The 16,892-nt window shown below is 51.9% G+C and overlaps 4 non-coding genes across 4 annotated transcripts; all 4 read left to right on the forward strand.

Moving 5' to 3' along the window:
• Positions 1-618: 618 nt before the first annotated feature.
• TRNAS-ACU (transfer RNA serine (anticodon ACU)) lies at positions 619-691 on the forward strand. Its single transcript has one exon. It is a non-coding gene; the product is annotated as a tRNA-Ser (tRNA).
• A 7,692-nt stretch (positions 692-8,383) lies between these two features.
• TRNAK-CUU (transfer RNA lysine (anticodon CUU)) lies at positions 8,384-8,456 on the forward strand. The gene has a single exon. It is a non-coding gene; the product is annotated as a tRNA-Lys (tRNA).
• A 6,494-nt stretch (positions 8,457-14,950) lies between these two features.
• On the forward strand, positions 14,951-15,023 carry TRNAK-CUU (transfer RNA lysine (anticodon CUU)). Its single transcript has one exon. It is a non-coding gene; the product is annotated as a tRNA-Lys (tRNA).
• Positions 15,024-16,582: 1,559 nt separating this feature from the next.
• On the forward strand, positions 16,583-16,655 carry TRNAK-CUU (transfer RNA lysine (anticodon CUU)). Its single transcript has one exon. It is a non-coding gene; the product is annotated as a tRNA-Lys (tRNA).
• The last annotated feature ends 237 nt before the right edge of the window (positions 16,656-16,892 follow it).

Below are 16,892 nucleotides of genomic sequence, written 5' to 3' on the forward strand. Positions count from 1 at the left end.
GGACTCCACACAACGCAGCACTTCCCCTCCTGGGAGTCGCCGCTGGGAGTGGTCCTAGGCCGAGCCTTTCCTGCGCCCTTTCCTAGCCTGAGCCGCCAGTGCTTACAGCGAGCTCGGTGTCCGCTCCGGTCCGTCCTGTCCCCCCCCATCCTTTCAATAAGAGGAGTTTAAACTCTCATCCCCGCTGGTGTTATGATTAAAGTAGGTATGAAAACTAAATTATGTCAGCAGCGGGATTTGATCACGGGACTGGGGAAGATACTGTTCTTGAATGTGGGGCCTCACACCACTCGGCCATTCCGGCAGCCTGTGGAACACTACTCTGGAGGTTGACTGCCACCTCGCGAAACAGGGAGAGTTCACACTGTTCTGTACTGGACATTTAAGTATGTGCCCAGAGACAGGTTGAGAGGACAAATGCATGTATGTACCAGAGTGAGCTCCCGAGAGACTGATGGGGACATAAGACTGGGGTAGAGCGAGAGATGGAGACAGAAAAAGGTGCCTGTGTCGAGTCAGCAGCAGAGAAAATGAAACAAAGGGGCCTCCTGGGATAACCACACACTACTTCCTCACAAAGAACACACAGAGGACGTGTGAAATGACATAGGCACAGCAGCCCGGCTAGCTCAGTCGGTAGAGCATGAGACTACTAATCTCAAGCTTGTGTGTTTGAGCCCCATGTTGGGCGTGATGCTTTTTAAAGGCTTCTCCATTTTCGGGTTTAACATTAACTCTCACCTTTTTCAGATATTTCGCTGAGGCTTAAAACTACACACACACACATCCTGCAGTTTGCCTCACGATTCCCACAGGACTCCACACAACGCAGCACTTCCCACCCTGGGAGGCGCCGCTCGGAGCGGTCCTATGCCGAGCCTTTCCTGCGCTCTTTCCTAGCCTGAGCCGCCCGTGCTTACAGCGAGCTCGGAGTCCGCTCCAGTCCGTCCTGTCCCCCCCCCATCCTTTCAAAAAGAGGAGTTTAAGGTCTCATCCCCGCTGGTGTTATGATTAAAGTAGGTGATGAAAACTACTTTATGTCAGCATCGGGATTTGATTACAGGACTGGGGAAAATACTGCTCTTGAAAGTGGCGCCTTACACCACTCGGCCATTCCGGCAGCCTCCGGAACACTTTTCTGGATGCTGACTGCCACCTCGCGAAACAGGGAGAGTTCACACTGTTCTCTACTGGACATTTAAGTATGTGCCCAGAGACAGATTGAGAGGACAGATGTATGTATGTACCAGAGTGAGCTCAAGAGAGACTGATGGGGACATAAGACTGGGGTAGAGCGAGAGATGGAGAAAGAGAAAGGTGCCTGTGTCGAGTCAGCAGCAGAGAAAATGAAACAAAGGGGCCTCCTGGGATAATCACACACTACTTCCTCACAAAGAACACACAGAGGGTGTGTGAAATGACACAGACACAGCAGCCCGGCTAGCTCAGTCGGTAGAGCATGAGACTCTTAATCTCAGGGTGGTGGGTTCGAGCACCACATTGGGCGTGGTGCTTTTTAAAGGCTTCTCCATTTTCGGGTTTAACATTAACTCTCACCTTTTTCAGATATTTCGCTAAGGCTTAAAACTACACACACACACACATCCTGCAGTTTGCCTCACGATTCCCACAGGACTCCACACAACGCAGCACTTCCCCTCCTGGGAGTCGCCGCTGGGAGTGGTCCTAGGCCGAGCCTTTCCTGCGCCCTTTCCTAGCCTGAGCCGCCAGTGCTTACAGCGAGCTCTGTGTCCGCTCCGGTCCGTCCTGTCCCCCCCCATCCTTTCAATAAGAGGAGTTTAAACTCTCATCCCCGCTGGTGTTATGATTAAAGTAGGTATGAAAACTAAATTATGTCGGTAGCGGGATTTGATCATGGGACTGGGGAAGATACTGTTCTTGAATGTGGCGCCTCACACCACTCGGCCATTCCGGCAGCCTGTGGAACACCACTCTGGAGGTTGACTGCCACCTCGCGAAACAGGGAGAGTTCACACTGTTCTGTCCTGGACATTTAAGTATGTGCCCAGAGACAGGTTGAGAGGACAAATGCATGTATGTACCAGAGTGAGCTCCCGAGAGACTGATGGGGACATAAGACTGGGGTAGAGCGAGAGATGGAGACAGAAAAAGGTGCCTGAGTCGAGTCAGCAGCAGAGAAAATGAAACAAAGGGGCCTCCTGGGATAACCACACACTACTTCCTCACAAAGAACACACAGAGGACGTGTGAAATGACATAGGCACAGCAGCCCGGCTAGCTCAGTCGGTAGAGCATGAGACTCCTAATCTCAGGCTTGTGTGTTTGAGCCCCATGTTGGGTGTGATGCTTTTTAAAGGCTTCTCCATTTTCGGGTTTAACATTAACTCTCACCTTTTTCAGATATTTCGCTGAGGCTTAAAACTACACAGACACACACATCCTGCAGTTTGCCTCACGATTCCCACAGGACTCCACACAACGCAGCACTTCCCACCCTGGGAGGCGCCGCTGGGAGCGGTCCTAGGCCGAGCCTTTCCTGCGCTCTTTCCTAGCCTGAGCCGCCCGTGCTTACAGCGAGCTCGGAGCCCGCTCCAGTCCGTCCTGTCCCCCCCCCATCCTTTCAAAAAGAGGAGTTCAAGGTCTCATCCCCGCTGGTGTTATGATTAAAGTAGGTATGAAAACTACTTTATGTCAGCATCGGGATTTGATCACAGGACTGGGGAAAATACTGCTCTTGAAAGTGGCGCCTTACACCACTCGGCCATTCCGGCAGCCTCCGGAACACTTTTCTGGATGCTGACTGCCACCTCGCGAAACAGGGAGAGTTCACACTGTTCTCTACTGGACATTTAAGTATGTGCCCAGAGACAGGTTGAGAGGACAGATGCATGTATGTACCAGAGTGAGCTCCAGAGAGACTGATGGGGACATAAGACTGGGATAGAGCGAGAGATGGAGAAAGAGAAAGGTGCCTGTGTCGAGTCAGCAGCAGAGAAAATGAAAAAAGGGGCCTCCTGGGATAACCACACACTACTTCCTCACAAAGAATACACAGAGGGTGTGTGAAATGATATAGGCACAGCAGACCGGCTAGCTCAGTCGGTAGAGCATGAGACTCTTAATCTCAGGGTCGTGGTTTCGAGCCCCACGTTGGGCGTGATGCTTTTTAAAGGCTTCTCCATTTTTGGGTTTAACATTAACTCTCACCTTTTTCAGATATTTCGCTGAGGCTTAAAACTACACACACACACATCCTGCAGTTTGCCTCACGATTCCCACAGGACTCCACACAACGCAGCACTTCCCGCCCTGGAAGGCGCCGCTGGGAGCGGTCCTAGGCTGAGCCTTACCTGCGCCCTTTCCTAGCCTGAGCCGCCCGTGCATACAGCGAGCTCGGAGTCCGCTCCGGTCCGTCCTGTCCCCCCCCCATCCTTTCAAAAAGAGGAGTTTAAAGTCTCATCCCCGCTGGTGTTATGATTAAAGTAGGTATGAAAACTACATTATGTCAGCAACAGGATTTGATCACAGGACTGGGGAAGATTCTGCTCTTGAATGTGGCGCCTTACACCGCTCGGCCATTCCGGCAGCCTCCGAAACACGGCTCTGGAGGCTGACTGCCACCTCGCGAAACAGGGAGAGTTCACACTGTTCTCTACTGGACATTTAAGTATGTGCCCAGAGACAGATTGAGAGGACAGATGTATGTATGTACCAGAGTGAGCTCAAGAGAGACTGATGGGGACATACAGTGTTGTAGCGTGGGGTGTGCAGGGGGGGCCGGCCGCACCGGGCGCAACATCTGGAGGGGGCGCGCTCGCACTTGCGAGTGCTAAATTCCACGGGTTAGGGGGCGCAAATTACTTATCTTGCCCCGGGTTCTGACAACCCATGCTACGCCACTGGGGACATAAGACTGGGGTAAAGAGAGAGATGGAGAAAGAGAAAGGTGCCTGTGTCGAGTCAGCAGCAAAGAAAATGAAACAAAGGGGCCTCCTGGGATAACCACACACTACTTCCTCACAAAGAACACACAGAGGGTGCGTGAAATGACACAGGCACAGCAGCTCAGTCGGTAGAGCATGAGACTCTTAATCTCAGGGTCGTGGGTTCGAGCTCCATGTTGGGCGTGATGCTTTTTAAAGGCTTCACCAATTTTCGGGTTTAACATTAACTCTCAGCTTTTTCAGATATTTCGCTGAGGCTTAAAACTACACACACACACACACATCCTGCAGTTTGCCTCACGATTCCCACAGGACTCCACGCAACGCAGCACTTCCCGCCCTGGGAGGCGCCGCTGGGAGTGGTCCTAGGCAGAGCCTTTCCTGCGCCCTTTCCTAGCCTGAGCCGCCCGTGCTTACAGCAAGCTCGGAGTCCGCTCCGGTCCGTCCTGTCCCCCCCCCCATCCTTTCAAAAAGAGGAGTTTAAGGTCTCATCCCCTCTGGTGTTATGATTAAAGTAGGTATGAAAACTACTTTATGTCGGCACCGGGATTTGATCACAGGACTGGGGAAAATACTGCTCTTGAATGTGGCACCTTACACCGCTTTGCCATTCCGGCAGCCTTCGGAACACTGCTCTGGAGGCTGACTGCCACCTCGCGAAACAGGGAGAGTTCACACTGTTCTCTACTGGACATTTAAGTATGTGTCCAGAGACAGGTTGAGAGGACAGATGCATGTATGTACTAGAGTGAGCTCCAGAGAGACTGATGGGGACATAAGACTGGGGTAGAGCGAGAGATGGAGAAAGAGAAAGGTGCCTGTGTCGAGTCAGCAGCAGAGAAAATGAAACAAAGGGGCCGCCTGGGTATAACCACACACTACTGCCCCACAAAGAACACACAGAGGGTGTATGAAATAACAGAGACATAGCAGCCTGGCTAGCTCAGTCGGTAGAGCATGAGACTCTTAATCTCAGGGTCGTGGGTTTGAGCCCCACGTTGGTTGTGATGCTTTTTAAATGCTTCTCCATTTTCGGGTTTAACATTAACTCTCACCTTTTTCTGATATTTCGCTGAGGCTTAAAACTACACACACACACACATCCTGCAGTTTGCCTCACGATTCCCACAGGACTCCACACAACGCGGCACTTCCCGCCCTGGGAGGCGCCGCTGGGAGCGGTCCTAGGCCGAGCCTTTCCTGCGCCCTTTCCTAGCCTGAGCCGCCCGTGCTTACAGCGAGCTCGGAGTCCGCTCCGGTCCGTCCTGTCCCCCCCATCCTATCAAAAAGAGGAGTTTAAGGTCTCATACCCGCTGGTGTTATGATTAAAGTAGGTATGAAAACTACTTTATGTCAGCAGCGGGATTTGATCACGGGACTGTGGAAGATACTACTCTTGAATGTGGCGCCTTACACCGCTCGGCCATTCCGGCAGCCTGTGGAACACGGTTCTGACTGCCACCTCGCGAAACAGGGAGAGTTCACACTGTTCTCTAGTGGACATTTAAGTATGTGCCCAGAGACAGGTTGTAGGAAAGTACCATCTTGCCTGGCATGTTACCCCCATTTTTCGCTGTATATATGTTGTTTTAGTTGTATGTGTCACTGGGACCCTGGTAACCCAGGGCCCCAGTGCTCATAAGTGTGCCTGAATGTGTTACGTCCACGTTATTTCACAGCCATTTTACACTGCACTTAAGTAACTTATAAGTCACCTATATGTCTAACCTTTACCTGGTAAAGGTTAGGTGCAAAGTTACTTAGTGTGAGGGCACCCTGGCACTAGCCAAGGTGCCCCCACATTGTTCAGAGCCAATTCCCTGAACTTTGTGAGTGTGGGGACACCATTACACGCGTGCACTACATATAGGTCACTACCTATATGTAGCTTCACAATGGTAACTCCGAATATGGCCATGTAACATGTCTATGATCATGGAATTGCCCCCTCTATGCCATCCTGGCATAGTTGGCACAATCCCATGATCCCAGTGGTCTGTAGCACAGACCCTGGTACTGCCAAACTGCCCTTCCTGGGGTTTCACTGCAGCTGCTGCTGCTGCCAACCCCTCAGACAGGCATCTGCCCTCCTGGGGTCCAGCCAGGCCTGGCCCAGGATGGCAGAACAAAGAACTTCCTCTGAGAGAGGGTGTGACACCCTCTCCCTTTGGAAAATGGTGTGAAGGCAGGGGAGGAGTAGCCTCCCCCAGCCTCTGGAAATGCTTTGTTGGGCACAGAGGTGCCCAATTCTGCATAAGCCAGTCTACACCGGTTCAGGGACCCCTTAGCCCCTGCTCTGGCGCGAAACTGGACAAAGGAAAGGGGAGTGACCACTCCCCTGACCTGCACCTCCCCTGGGAGGTGTCCAGAGCTCCTCCAGTGTGCTCCAGACCTCTGCCATCTTGGAAACAGAGGTGCTGCTGGCACACTGGACTGCTCTGAGTGGCCAGTGCCACCAGGTGACGTCAGAGACTCCTGCTGATAGGCTCCTTCAGGTGTTAGTAGCCTATCCTCTCTCTTAGGTAGCCAAACCCTCTTTTCTGGCTATTTAGGGTCTCTGTCTCTGGGGAAACTTCAGATAACGAATGCAAGAGCTCATCCGAGTTCCTCTGCATCTCTCTCTTCACCTTCTGATAAGGAATCGACTGCTGACCGCGCTGGAAGCCTGCAAACCTGCAACATAGTAGCAAAGACGACTACTGCAACTCTGTAACGCTGATCCTGCCGCCTTCTCGACTGTTTTCCTGCTTGTGCATGCTGTGGGGGTAGCCTGCCTCCTCTCTGCACCAGAAGCTCAGAAGAAATCTCCCGTGGGTCGACGGAATCTTCCCCCTGCAACCGCAGGCACCAAAAAGCTGCATTACCGGTCCCTTGGGTGTCCTCTCAGCATGACGAGCGAGGTCCCTCGAATCCAGTGACTCTGTCCAAGTGACCCCCACAGTCCAGTGACTCTTCAGTCCAAGTTTGGTGGAGGTAAGTCCTTGCCTCACCTCGCTGGGCTGCATTGCTGGGAACCGCGACTTTGCAGCTACTCCGGCCCCTGTGCACTTCCGGCGGAAATCCTTTGTGCACAGCCAAGCCTGGGTCCACGGCACTCTAACCTGCATTGCACGACTTTCTAAGTTGGTCTCCGGCAACGTGGGACTCCTTTGTGCAACTTCGGCGAGCACCGTTTCACGCATCCTCGTAGTGCCTGTTTCTGGCACTTCTCCGGGTGCTGCCGGCTTCAGAGAGGGCTGTTTGTCTTGCTCGACGTCCCCTCTCTCTGCTGGTCCAATTTGCGACCTCCTGGTCCCTCCTGGGCCTCAGCAGCGTCCAAAAACGCTAACCGCACGATTTGCAGCTAGCAAGGCTTGTTGGCATTCTTTCGGCGGGAAAACACTTCTGCACAACTCTCCACGGCGAGAGGGATCCGTCCACCAAAGGGGAAGTCTCTAGCCCTTTTCGTTCCTGCAGAAACCTCAGCTTCTTCTGTCCAGTAGAAGCTTCTTTGCACCCGCAGCTGGCATTTCCTGGGCATTTGCCCATCTCCGACTTGCTTGTGACTTTTGGACTTGGTCCCCTTGTTCCACAGGTACCCTAGATTGGAAATCCACAGTTGTTGCATTGCTGGTTTGTGTCTTTCCTGCATTATTCCTCTAACACGACTTCTTTGTCCTTAGGGGAACTTTAGTGCACTTTGCACTCACTTTTCAGGGTCTTAGGGAGGGTTATTTTTCTAACTCTCACTATTTTCTAATAGTCCCAGCGACCCTCTACAAGGTCACATAGGTTTGGGGTCCTTTCGTGGTTCGCATTCCACTTTTGGAGTATATGGTTTGTGTTGCCCCTATCCCTATGTTTCCCCATTGCATCCTATTGTAACTATACATTGTTTGCACTGTTTTCTAAGACTATACTGCATATTTTTGCTATTGTGTATATATATCTTGTGTATATTTCCTGTCCTCTCACTGAGGGTACACTCTAAGATACTTTGGCATATTGTCATAAAAATAAAGTACCTTAATTTTTAGTATAACTGTGTATTGTGTTTCCTTATGATATTGTGCATATGACACTAAGTGGTACTGTAGTAGCTTCACACGTCTCCTAGTTCAGCCTAAGCTGCTCTGCTAAGCTACCATTATCTATCAGCCTAAGCTGCTAGACACCCTATACACTAATAAGGGATAACTGGGCCTGGTGCAAGGTGCAAGTACCCCTTGGTACTCACTACAAGCCAGTCCAGCCTCCTACACAGGTTGAGAGGACAGATGCATGTACGTACCAGAGTGAGCTCCAGAGAGACTGATGGGGACATAAGACTGTGGTAGAGCGAGAGATTGAGAAAGAGAAAGGTGCCTGTGTCGAGTCAGCAGCAGAGAAAATGAAACAAAGGAGCCTCCTGGGATAACCACACACTACTTCCTCACAAAGAACACACAGAGGCTGTGTGATATGCCATAGGCACAGCAGCCTGACTAGCTCAGTCGGTAGAGCATGAGACTCTTAATCTCAGGGTTGTGGGTTCGAGCCCCACGTTGGGCGTGATGCTTTTTAAAGGCTTCTCCATTTTCAGGTTTAACATTAACTCTCACCTTTTTCAGATATTTTGCTGAGGCTTTAAACTACACACACACACACACATCCTGCAGTTTGCCTCACGATTCCCACAGGACTCCACACAACGCAGCACTTCCCGCCCTGGAAGGCGCCGCTGGGAGCGGTCCTAGGCCAAGCCTTTCCTGCGCCCTTTCCTAGCCTGAGCCGCCCGTGCTTACAGCGAGCTCGGAGTCCGCTCCGGTCTGTCCTGTTCCCCCCCCCATCCTTTCAAATAGAGGAGTTTAAGGTCTCATCCCTGCTGGTGTTATGATTAAAGTAGGTATGAAAACTACTTTATGTCAGCAGCGGGATTTGACCACAGGACTGGTGAAGATATTGCTCTTGAATGTGGCACCTTACACCGCTCGGCCATTCCGGCAGCCTCCGGAACACGGCTCTGGAGGCTGACTGCCACCTCGCGAAACAGGGAGAGTTCCCACTGTTCTCTACTGGACATTTAGGCATGTGCCCAGAGACAGGTTGAAAGGAGAGATGCATGTATGTACCTGAGTGAGCTCCCGAAAGACTGATGTGGACATAAGACTGGGGTAGAGCGAGAGATGGAGAAAGAGAAAGGTGCCTGTGTCGAGTCAGCAGCAGAGAAAATGAAACAAAGGGGCCTCCTGGGATAACCACACACTACTTTCTCACAAAGAACACACAGAGGGTGTGTAAAATGACATAAGCACAGCAGGCTGGCTAACTCAGTCGGTAGAGCATGAGACTCTTAATCTCAGGGTCGTGGGTTCGAGCCCCACGTTGGGCGTGATGCTTTTTAAAGGCTTCTCCATTTTCGGGTTTAACATTAACTCTCACCTTTTTCAGATATTTCGCTGAGGCTTAAAACTACACACAAACACACAACCTGCAGTTTGCCTCACGATTCCCACAGGACTCCACACAACGCAGCACTTCCCGCCCTGGGAGGCGCCGCTGGGAGCGGTCCTAGGCCAAGCCTTTCCTGCGCCCTTTCCTAGCCTGAGCCGCCCTTGCTTACAGCGAGCTCGGAGTCCGTTCCGGTCCGTCCTGTCCCCACCCATCCTTTCAAAAAGAGGAGATTAAAGTATCATCCCCGCTGGTGTTATGATTAAAGTAGGTATGAAAACTACTTTATGTCAGCAGCAGGATTTGATCACAGGACTGGAGAAGATACTGCTCTTGAATGTGGCGCCTCACACCGCTCGGCCATTCCGGCAGCCTCCGAAACACCGCTCTGGAGACTGACTGCCACCTCGCGAAACAGGGAGAGTTCACACTGTTCTCTACTGGACATTTAAGTATGTGCCCAGAGACAGGTTGAGAGGACAGATGCATGTATGTACCAGAGTGAGCTCCAGAGAGACTGATGGGGACATAAGACTGGGGTAGAGCGAGAGATGGAGAAAGAGAAAGGTGCCTGGGTCGAGTCAGCAGCAGAGAAAATGAAACAAAGGGGCCTCCTGGGATAACCACAAACTACTTCCTCGTAAAGAACACACAGAGGGTGTGTGAAATGACAGAGGCACAGCATCCCAGCTAGCTCAGTTGGTAGAGCATGAGACTCTTAATCTCAGGGTTGTGGGATCGAGCCACACGTTGGGCGTGATGCTTTTTAAAAGCTTCTCCATTTTCGGGTTGAACATTAACTCTCACCTTTTTCAGATATTTTGCTGAGGCTTAAAACTACACACACACACATCCTGCAGTTTGCTTCACGATTCCCACAGGACTCCACACAACGCAGCACTTCCCGCCCTGGGTGGCGCCGCTGGGAGCGGTCCTAGGCCGAGCCTTTCCTGCGCCCTTTTCTAGCCTGAGCCGCCCGTGCTTACAGCGAGCTCGGAGTCCGCTCCGGTCCGTCCTGTCCCCCCCCCATCCTTTCAAAAAGAGGAGTTTAAAGTCTCATCCCCGCTGGTGTTATGATTAAAGTAGGAATGAAAACTACTTTATGTCAGCATCAGGATTTGACCACGGGACTGGGGAAGATACTGCTCTTGAATGTGGCGCCTTACACCGCTCGGCCATTCCGGCAGCCTGCGGAGCACGGCTCTGGAGGCTGACTGCCACCTCGCGACACAGGGAGAGTTCACACTGTTCTCTACTGGACATTTAAGTATGTGCCCAGAGACAGGTTGAGAGGACAGATGCATGTATGTACCAGAGTGAGCTCCAGAGAGACTGATGGGGACATAAGACCGGGGTAGAGCGAGAGACGGAGAAAGAGAAAGGTGCCTGTGTCGAGTCAGCAGCAAAGACAATGAAACAAAGGGGCCTCCTGGGATAACCACACACTACTTCCTCACAAAGAACACACAGAGGGTGTGTGAAATAACATAGGCATGTTAGCCTGGCTAGCTCAGTCGGTAGAGCATGAGACTCTTAATCTCAGGGTCGTGGGTTCGAGCCCCACGTTTGGCGTGATGCTTTTTAAAGGCTTCCTCATTTTCGGGTTTAACATTAACTCTCACCATTTTCAGATATTTCGCTGAGGCTTAAAACTACACACACATCCTGCAGTTTGCCTCACGATTCCCACAGGACTCCACACAACGCAGCACTTCCCGCCCTGGAAGGCACCGCTGGGAGAGGTCCTAGTCCGAGCCTTTCCTGCGCCCTTTCCTAGCCTGAGCCGCCCGTGCTTACAGCGAGCTCGGAGTCCGCTCCGGTCCGTCCTGTTCCCCCCCCCCCATCCTTTCAAAAAGAGGAGTTTAAGGTCTCATCCCTGCTGGTGTTATGATTAAAGTAGGTATGAAAACTACTTTATGTCTGCAGCGGGATTTGATCACAGGACTGGGGAAGATACTGCTTTTGAATGTGGCACCTAACACCGCTCAGCCATTCCGGCAGCCTCCGGAAAGCAGCTCTGGAGGCTGACTGACACCTCGCGAAACAGGGAGAGTTCACACTGTTCTCTACTGGACATTTAAGTATGTGCCCAGAGACAGGTTGAGAGGACAGATGCATGTATGTACCAGAGTGAGCTACAGAGAGACTGATGAGGACATAAGACTGGGGTAGAGCGAGAGATGGAGAAAGAGAAAGGTGCCTGTGTCGAGTCAGCAGCAGAGAAAATGAAACAAAGGGGCCTCCTGGGATAACCACACACTACTTCCTCACAAAGAACACACAGAGGGTGTGTGAAATGACATAGGCACAGCAGCATGGCTAGCTCAGTCGGTAGAGCATGAGACTCTTAATCTCAGGGTCGTGGGTTCAAGCCCCACGTTGGGTGTGATGCTTCTTAAAGGCTTCTCCATTTTCGGGTTTAACATTAACTCTCACCTTTTTCAGATATTTTGCTGAGGCTTAAAACTACACACACACACACATCCTGCATTTTGCCTCACGATTCCCACAGGACTCCACACAACGCAGCACTTCCCGCCCTGGGAGGCGCCGCTGGGAGCGGTCCTAGGCCGAGCTTTTCCTGCGCCCTTTCCTAGCCTGAGCAGCCCGGGCTTACAGCGAGCTCTGAGTCCGCTCCGGTCCGTCCTGTCCACCTCCATCCTTTCAAAAAGAGGAGTTTTACGGTCTCATCCCCGCTGGTGTTATGATTAAAGTAGGTATGAAAACTACTTTATGTCTGCAGCGGGATTTGATCACAGGACTGGGGAAGATACTGCTCTTGAATGTGACACCTTACACCGCTCAGCCATTCCGGCAGCCTCCAGAAAACAGCTCTGGAGGCTGACTGCCACCTCGCGAAACAGGGAGAGTTCACACTCTTCTCTACTGGACATTTAAGTATCTGCCCAGAGACAGGTTGAGAGGACAGATGCATGTATGTACCAGAGCGAGCTCCAGAGAGACTGATGAGGACATAAGACTGGGGTAGAGCGAGAGATGGAGAAAGAGAAAGGTGCCTGTGTCGAGTCAGCAGCAGAGAAAATGAAACAAAGGGGCCTCCTGGGATAACCACACACTACTTCCTCACAAAGAACACACAGAGGGTGTGTGAAATGACATAGGCACCGCAGCCAGGCTAGCTCAGTCGGTAGAGCATGAGACTCTTAATCTCAGGGTCGTGGGTTCGAGCCCCACGTTGGGCGTGATCCTTTTTTAAAGGCTTCTCCATTTTCGGATTTAACATTAACTCTCACCTTTTTCAGATATTTTGCTGAGGCTTAAAACTACACACACACACATCCTGCAGTTTGCCTCACGATTCCCACAGGACTCCACACAACGCAGCACTTCCCGCCCTGGGAGGCGCCGCTGGGAGCGGTCCTAGGCCAAGCCTTTCCTGCGCCCTTTCCTAGCCTGAGCCGCCCGTGCTTACAGCGAGCTCGGAGTCCGCTCCGGTCCGTCCTGTTCCCCCCCCATCCTTTCAAAAAGAGGAGTTTAATGTCTCATCCCCGCTGGTGTTATGATTAAAGTAGGTATGAAAACTACTTTACTTCGGCAGCAGGATTTGATCTCGGGACTGGGGAAGATACTGCTCTTGAATGTGGCGCCTTACACAGCTCGGCCATTCCGGCAGCCTCCAGGACATGGCTCTGGAGGCTGACTGCCACCTCGCGAAACAGGGAGAGTTCACACTGTTCTCTACTGGACATTGAAGCATGTGCCCAGAGACAGGTTGAAAGGACAGATGAATGTATGTACCAGAGTGAGCTCCAGAAAGACTGATGGGGACATAAGACTGGGGTAGAGCGAGAGATGGAGAAAGAGAAAGGTGCCTGTGTCGAGTCAGCAGCAGAGAAAATGAAACAAAGGGGCCTCCTGGGATAACCACACACTACTTCCTAACAAAGAACACACAGACGGTGTGTGAAATGACATAGGCACAGCAGCCAGGCTAGCTCGGTCGGTAGAGCATGAGACTCTTCATCTCAGGGTTGTTGGTTCGAGCCCCAAGTTGGGCGTGATAATTTTTAAAGGCTTCTCCATGTTTCGGGTTTAACATTAACTCTCACCTTTTTCAGATATTTCGCTGAGGCTTAAAACTACACACACACACTTCCTGCAGTTTGCCTCACGATTCCCACAGGACTCCACACAACGCACCACTTCCCGCCCTGGGAGGCGCCACTGGGAGCGGTCCTAGGCCGAGCCTTTCCTGCGCCCTTTCCTAGCCTGAGCCGCCCGTGCTTACAGTGAGCTCGGAGTCCGCTCCGGTCCGTCCTGTCCCCCCCCCCCCCCATCCTATCAAAATGAGGAGTTTTACGGTCTCATCCCTGCTGGTGTTATGATTAAAGTAGGTATGAAAACTACTTTACTTCGGCAGCAGGATTTGATCTCGGGACTGGGGAAGATACTGCTCTTGAATGTGGCGCCTTACACAGCTCGGCCATTCCGGCAGCCTCCAGGACATGGCTCTGGAGGCTGACTGCCACCTCGCGAAACAGGGATAGTTCACACTCTTCTCTACTGGACATTTAAGCAAGTGCCCATAGACAGGTTGAGAGGACAGATGCATGTATGTACCAGAGTGAGCTCCAGAGAGACTGATGGGGACATAAGACTGGGGTAGAGCGAGAGATGGAGAAAGAGAAAGGTGCCTGTGTCGAGTCAGCAGCAGAGAAAATGAAACAAAGGGGCCTCTTGGGATAACCACACACTACTTCCTCACAAAGAACACACAGAGGGTGTGTGAAATAACATAGATACAGCACCCCGGCTATCTCAGTCGGTAGAGCATGAGACTCTTAATCTCAGGGTCGTGGGTTTGAGCCCCACGTTGGGTGTAATGCTTTTTAAAGGCTTCTCCATTTTCGGGTTTAACATTAACTCTCACCTTTTTCAGATATTTCGCTGAGGCTTAAAACTACACACACACACACACACACACACACACACACACACACACACATCCTGCAGTTTGCCTCACGATTCCCACAGGACTCCACACAAAGCAGCACTTCCCGCCCTGGGAGGCGCCGCTGAGAGTGGTCCTAGGCCGAGCCTTTCCTGCGCCCTTTCCTAGCCTGAGCCGCCCGTGCTTACAGCGAGCTCGGAGTCCGCTCCGGTCCGTCCTGTCCCCCCCCCCATCCTATCGAAATGAGGAGTTTTACGGTCTCATCCCCGATGGTGTTATGATTAAAGTAGGTATGAAAACTACTTTATGTCTGCAGCGGGATTTGATCACAGGACTGGGGAAGATACTGCTCTTGAATGTGACACCTTACACCGCTCAGCAATTCCGGCAGCCTCCGGAAAACGGCTCTGGAGGCTGACTGCCACCTCGCGAAACAGGGAGAGTTCACACTGTTCTCTACTGGACATTTAAGTATCTGCCCAGAGACAGGTTGAGAGGACAGATGCATGTATGTACCAGAGCGAGCTCCAGAGAGACTGATGAGGACATAAGACTGGGGTAGAGCGAGAGATGGAGAAAGAGAAAGGTGCCTGTGTCGAGTCAGCAGCAGAGAAAATGAAACAAAGGGGCCTCCTGGGATAACCACACACTACTTCCTCACAAAGAACACACAGAGGGTGTGTGAAATGACATAGGCACAGCAGCCCGGCTAGCTCAGTCGGTAGAGCATGAGACTCTTAATCTCAGGGTCGTGGGTTCGAGCCCCACGTTGGGCGTGATCCTTTTTTAAAGGCTTCTCCATTTTTGGATTTAACATTAACTCTCACCTTTTTCAGATATTTCGCTGAGGCTTAAAACTACACACACACACATCCTGCAGTTTGCCTCACGATTCCCACAGGACTCCACACAACGCAGCACTTCCCGCCCTGGGAGGCGCCGCTGGGAGCGGTCCTAGGCCAAGCCTTTCCTGCGCCCTTTCCTAGCCTGAGCCGCCCGTGCTTACAGTGAGCTCGGAGTCCGCTCCGGTCCGTCCTGTCCCCCCCCCATCCTATCAAAATGAGGAGTTATACGGTCTCATCCCCGCTGGTGTTATGATTAAAGTAGGTATGAAAACTACTTTATGTCTGCAGTGGGAATTGATCACAGGACTGGGGAAGATACTGCTCTTGAATGTGGCACCTTACACCGCTCAGCCATTCCGGCAGCCTCCGGAAAATGGCTCTGGAGGCTGACTGCCACCTCGCGAAACAGGGATAGTTCACACTCTTCTCTACTGGACATTTAAGCAAGTGCCCAGAGACAGGTTGAAAGGACAGATGCATGTATGTACCAGAGTGAGCTCCAGAAAGACTGATGGGGACATAAGAGTAGGGTAGAGCGAGAGATGGAGAAAGAGAAAGGTGCCTGTGTCGAGTCAGCAGCAGAGAAAATGAAACAAAGGGGCCTCCTGGGATAACCACACACTACTTCCTCACAAAGAACACACAGAGGGTGTGTTAATTGACATAGGCACAGCAGCCTGCTAGCTCAGTTGGTAGAGCATGAGACTCTTAATCTCAGGGTCGTGGGTTCGAGCCCCACGTTGGGCGTGATCCTTTTTTAAAGGCTTCTCCATTTTCGGATTTAACATTAACTCTCACCTTTTTCAGATATTTCGCTGAGGCTTAAAACTACACACACACACATCCTGCAGTTTGCCTCACGATTCCCACAGGACTCCACACAACGCAGCACTTCCCGCCCTGGGAGGCGCCGCTGGGAGCGGTCCTAGGCCGAGCCTTTCCTGCGCCCTTTCCTAGCCTGAGCCGCCCGTGCTTACAGCGAGCTCGGAGTCCGCTCCGGTCCGTCCTGTCAACCCCCATCCTTTCAAAAAGAGGAGTTTTACGGTCTCATCCCCGCTGGTGTTATGATTAAAGTAGGTATGAAAACTACTTTATGTCAGTAGCAGGATTTGATCACAGGACTGGGTAACATACCGCTCTTGAATGTGGCACCTTATACCGCTCAGCCATTCCAGCAGCCTCCGGAAAAGAGCTCTGGAGGCTGACTGCCACCTCGCGAAACAGGGAGAGTTCACACTGTTCTCTACTGGACATTTAAGTATGTGCCCAGAGACAGGTTGAGAGGACAGATGCATGTATGTACCAGAGTGAGCTCTAGAGAGACTGATGAGGACATAAGACTGGGGTAGAGCGAGAGATGGAGAAAGAGAAAGGTGCCTGTGTCGAGTCAGCAGCAGAGAAAATGAAACAAAGGGGCCTCCTGGGATAACCACACACTACTTCCTCACAAAGAACACACAGAGGGTGTGTAAAATGACATAGGCACAGCAGCCCGGCTAGCTCAGTCGGTAGAGCATGAGACTCTTAATCTCAGGGTCGTGGGTTCGAGCCCCACGTTGGGCGTGATGCTTTTTAAAGGCTTCTCCATTTTCGGGTTTAACATTAACTCTCACCTTTTTCAGATATTTCGCTGAGGCTTAAAACTACACACACTCACATCCTGCAGTTTGCCTCACGATTCCCAAAGGACTCCACACAACGCAGCACTTCCCGCCCTGGGAGGCGCCGCTGGGAGCGGTCCTAGGCCGAGCCTTTCCAGCGCCTTTCCTAGCCTGAGCCGCCCGTGCTTACAGCGAGCTC

This window comes from Pleurodeles waltl, chromosome 6 (assembly GCF_031143425.1).
Source record: "Pleurodeles waltl isolate 20211129_DDA chromosome 6, aPleWal1.hap1.20221129, whole genome shotgun sequence".
Classification (NCBI taxonomy): Eukaryota; Metazoa; Chordata; class Amphibia; order Caudata; family Salamandridae; genus Pleurodeles; species Pleurodeles waltl.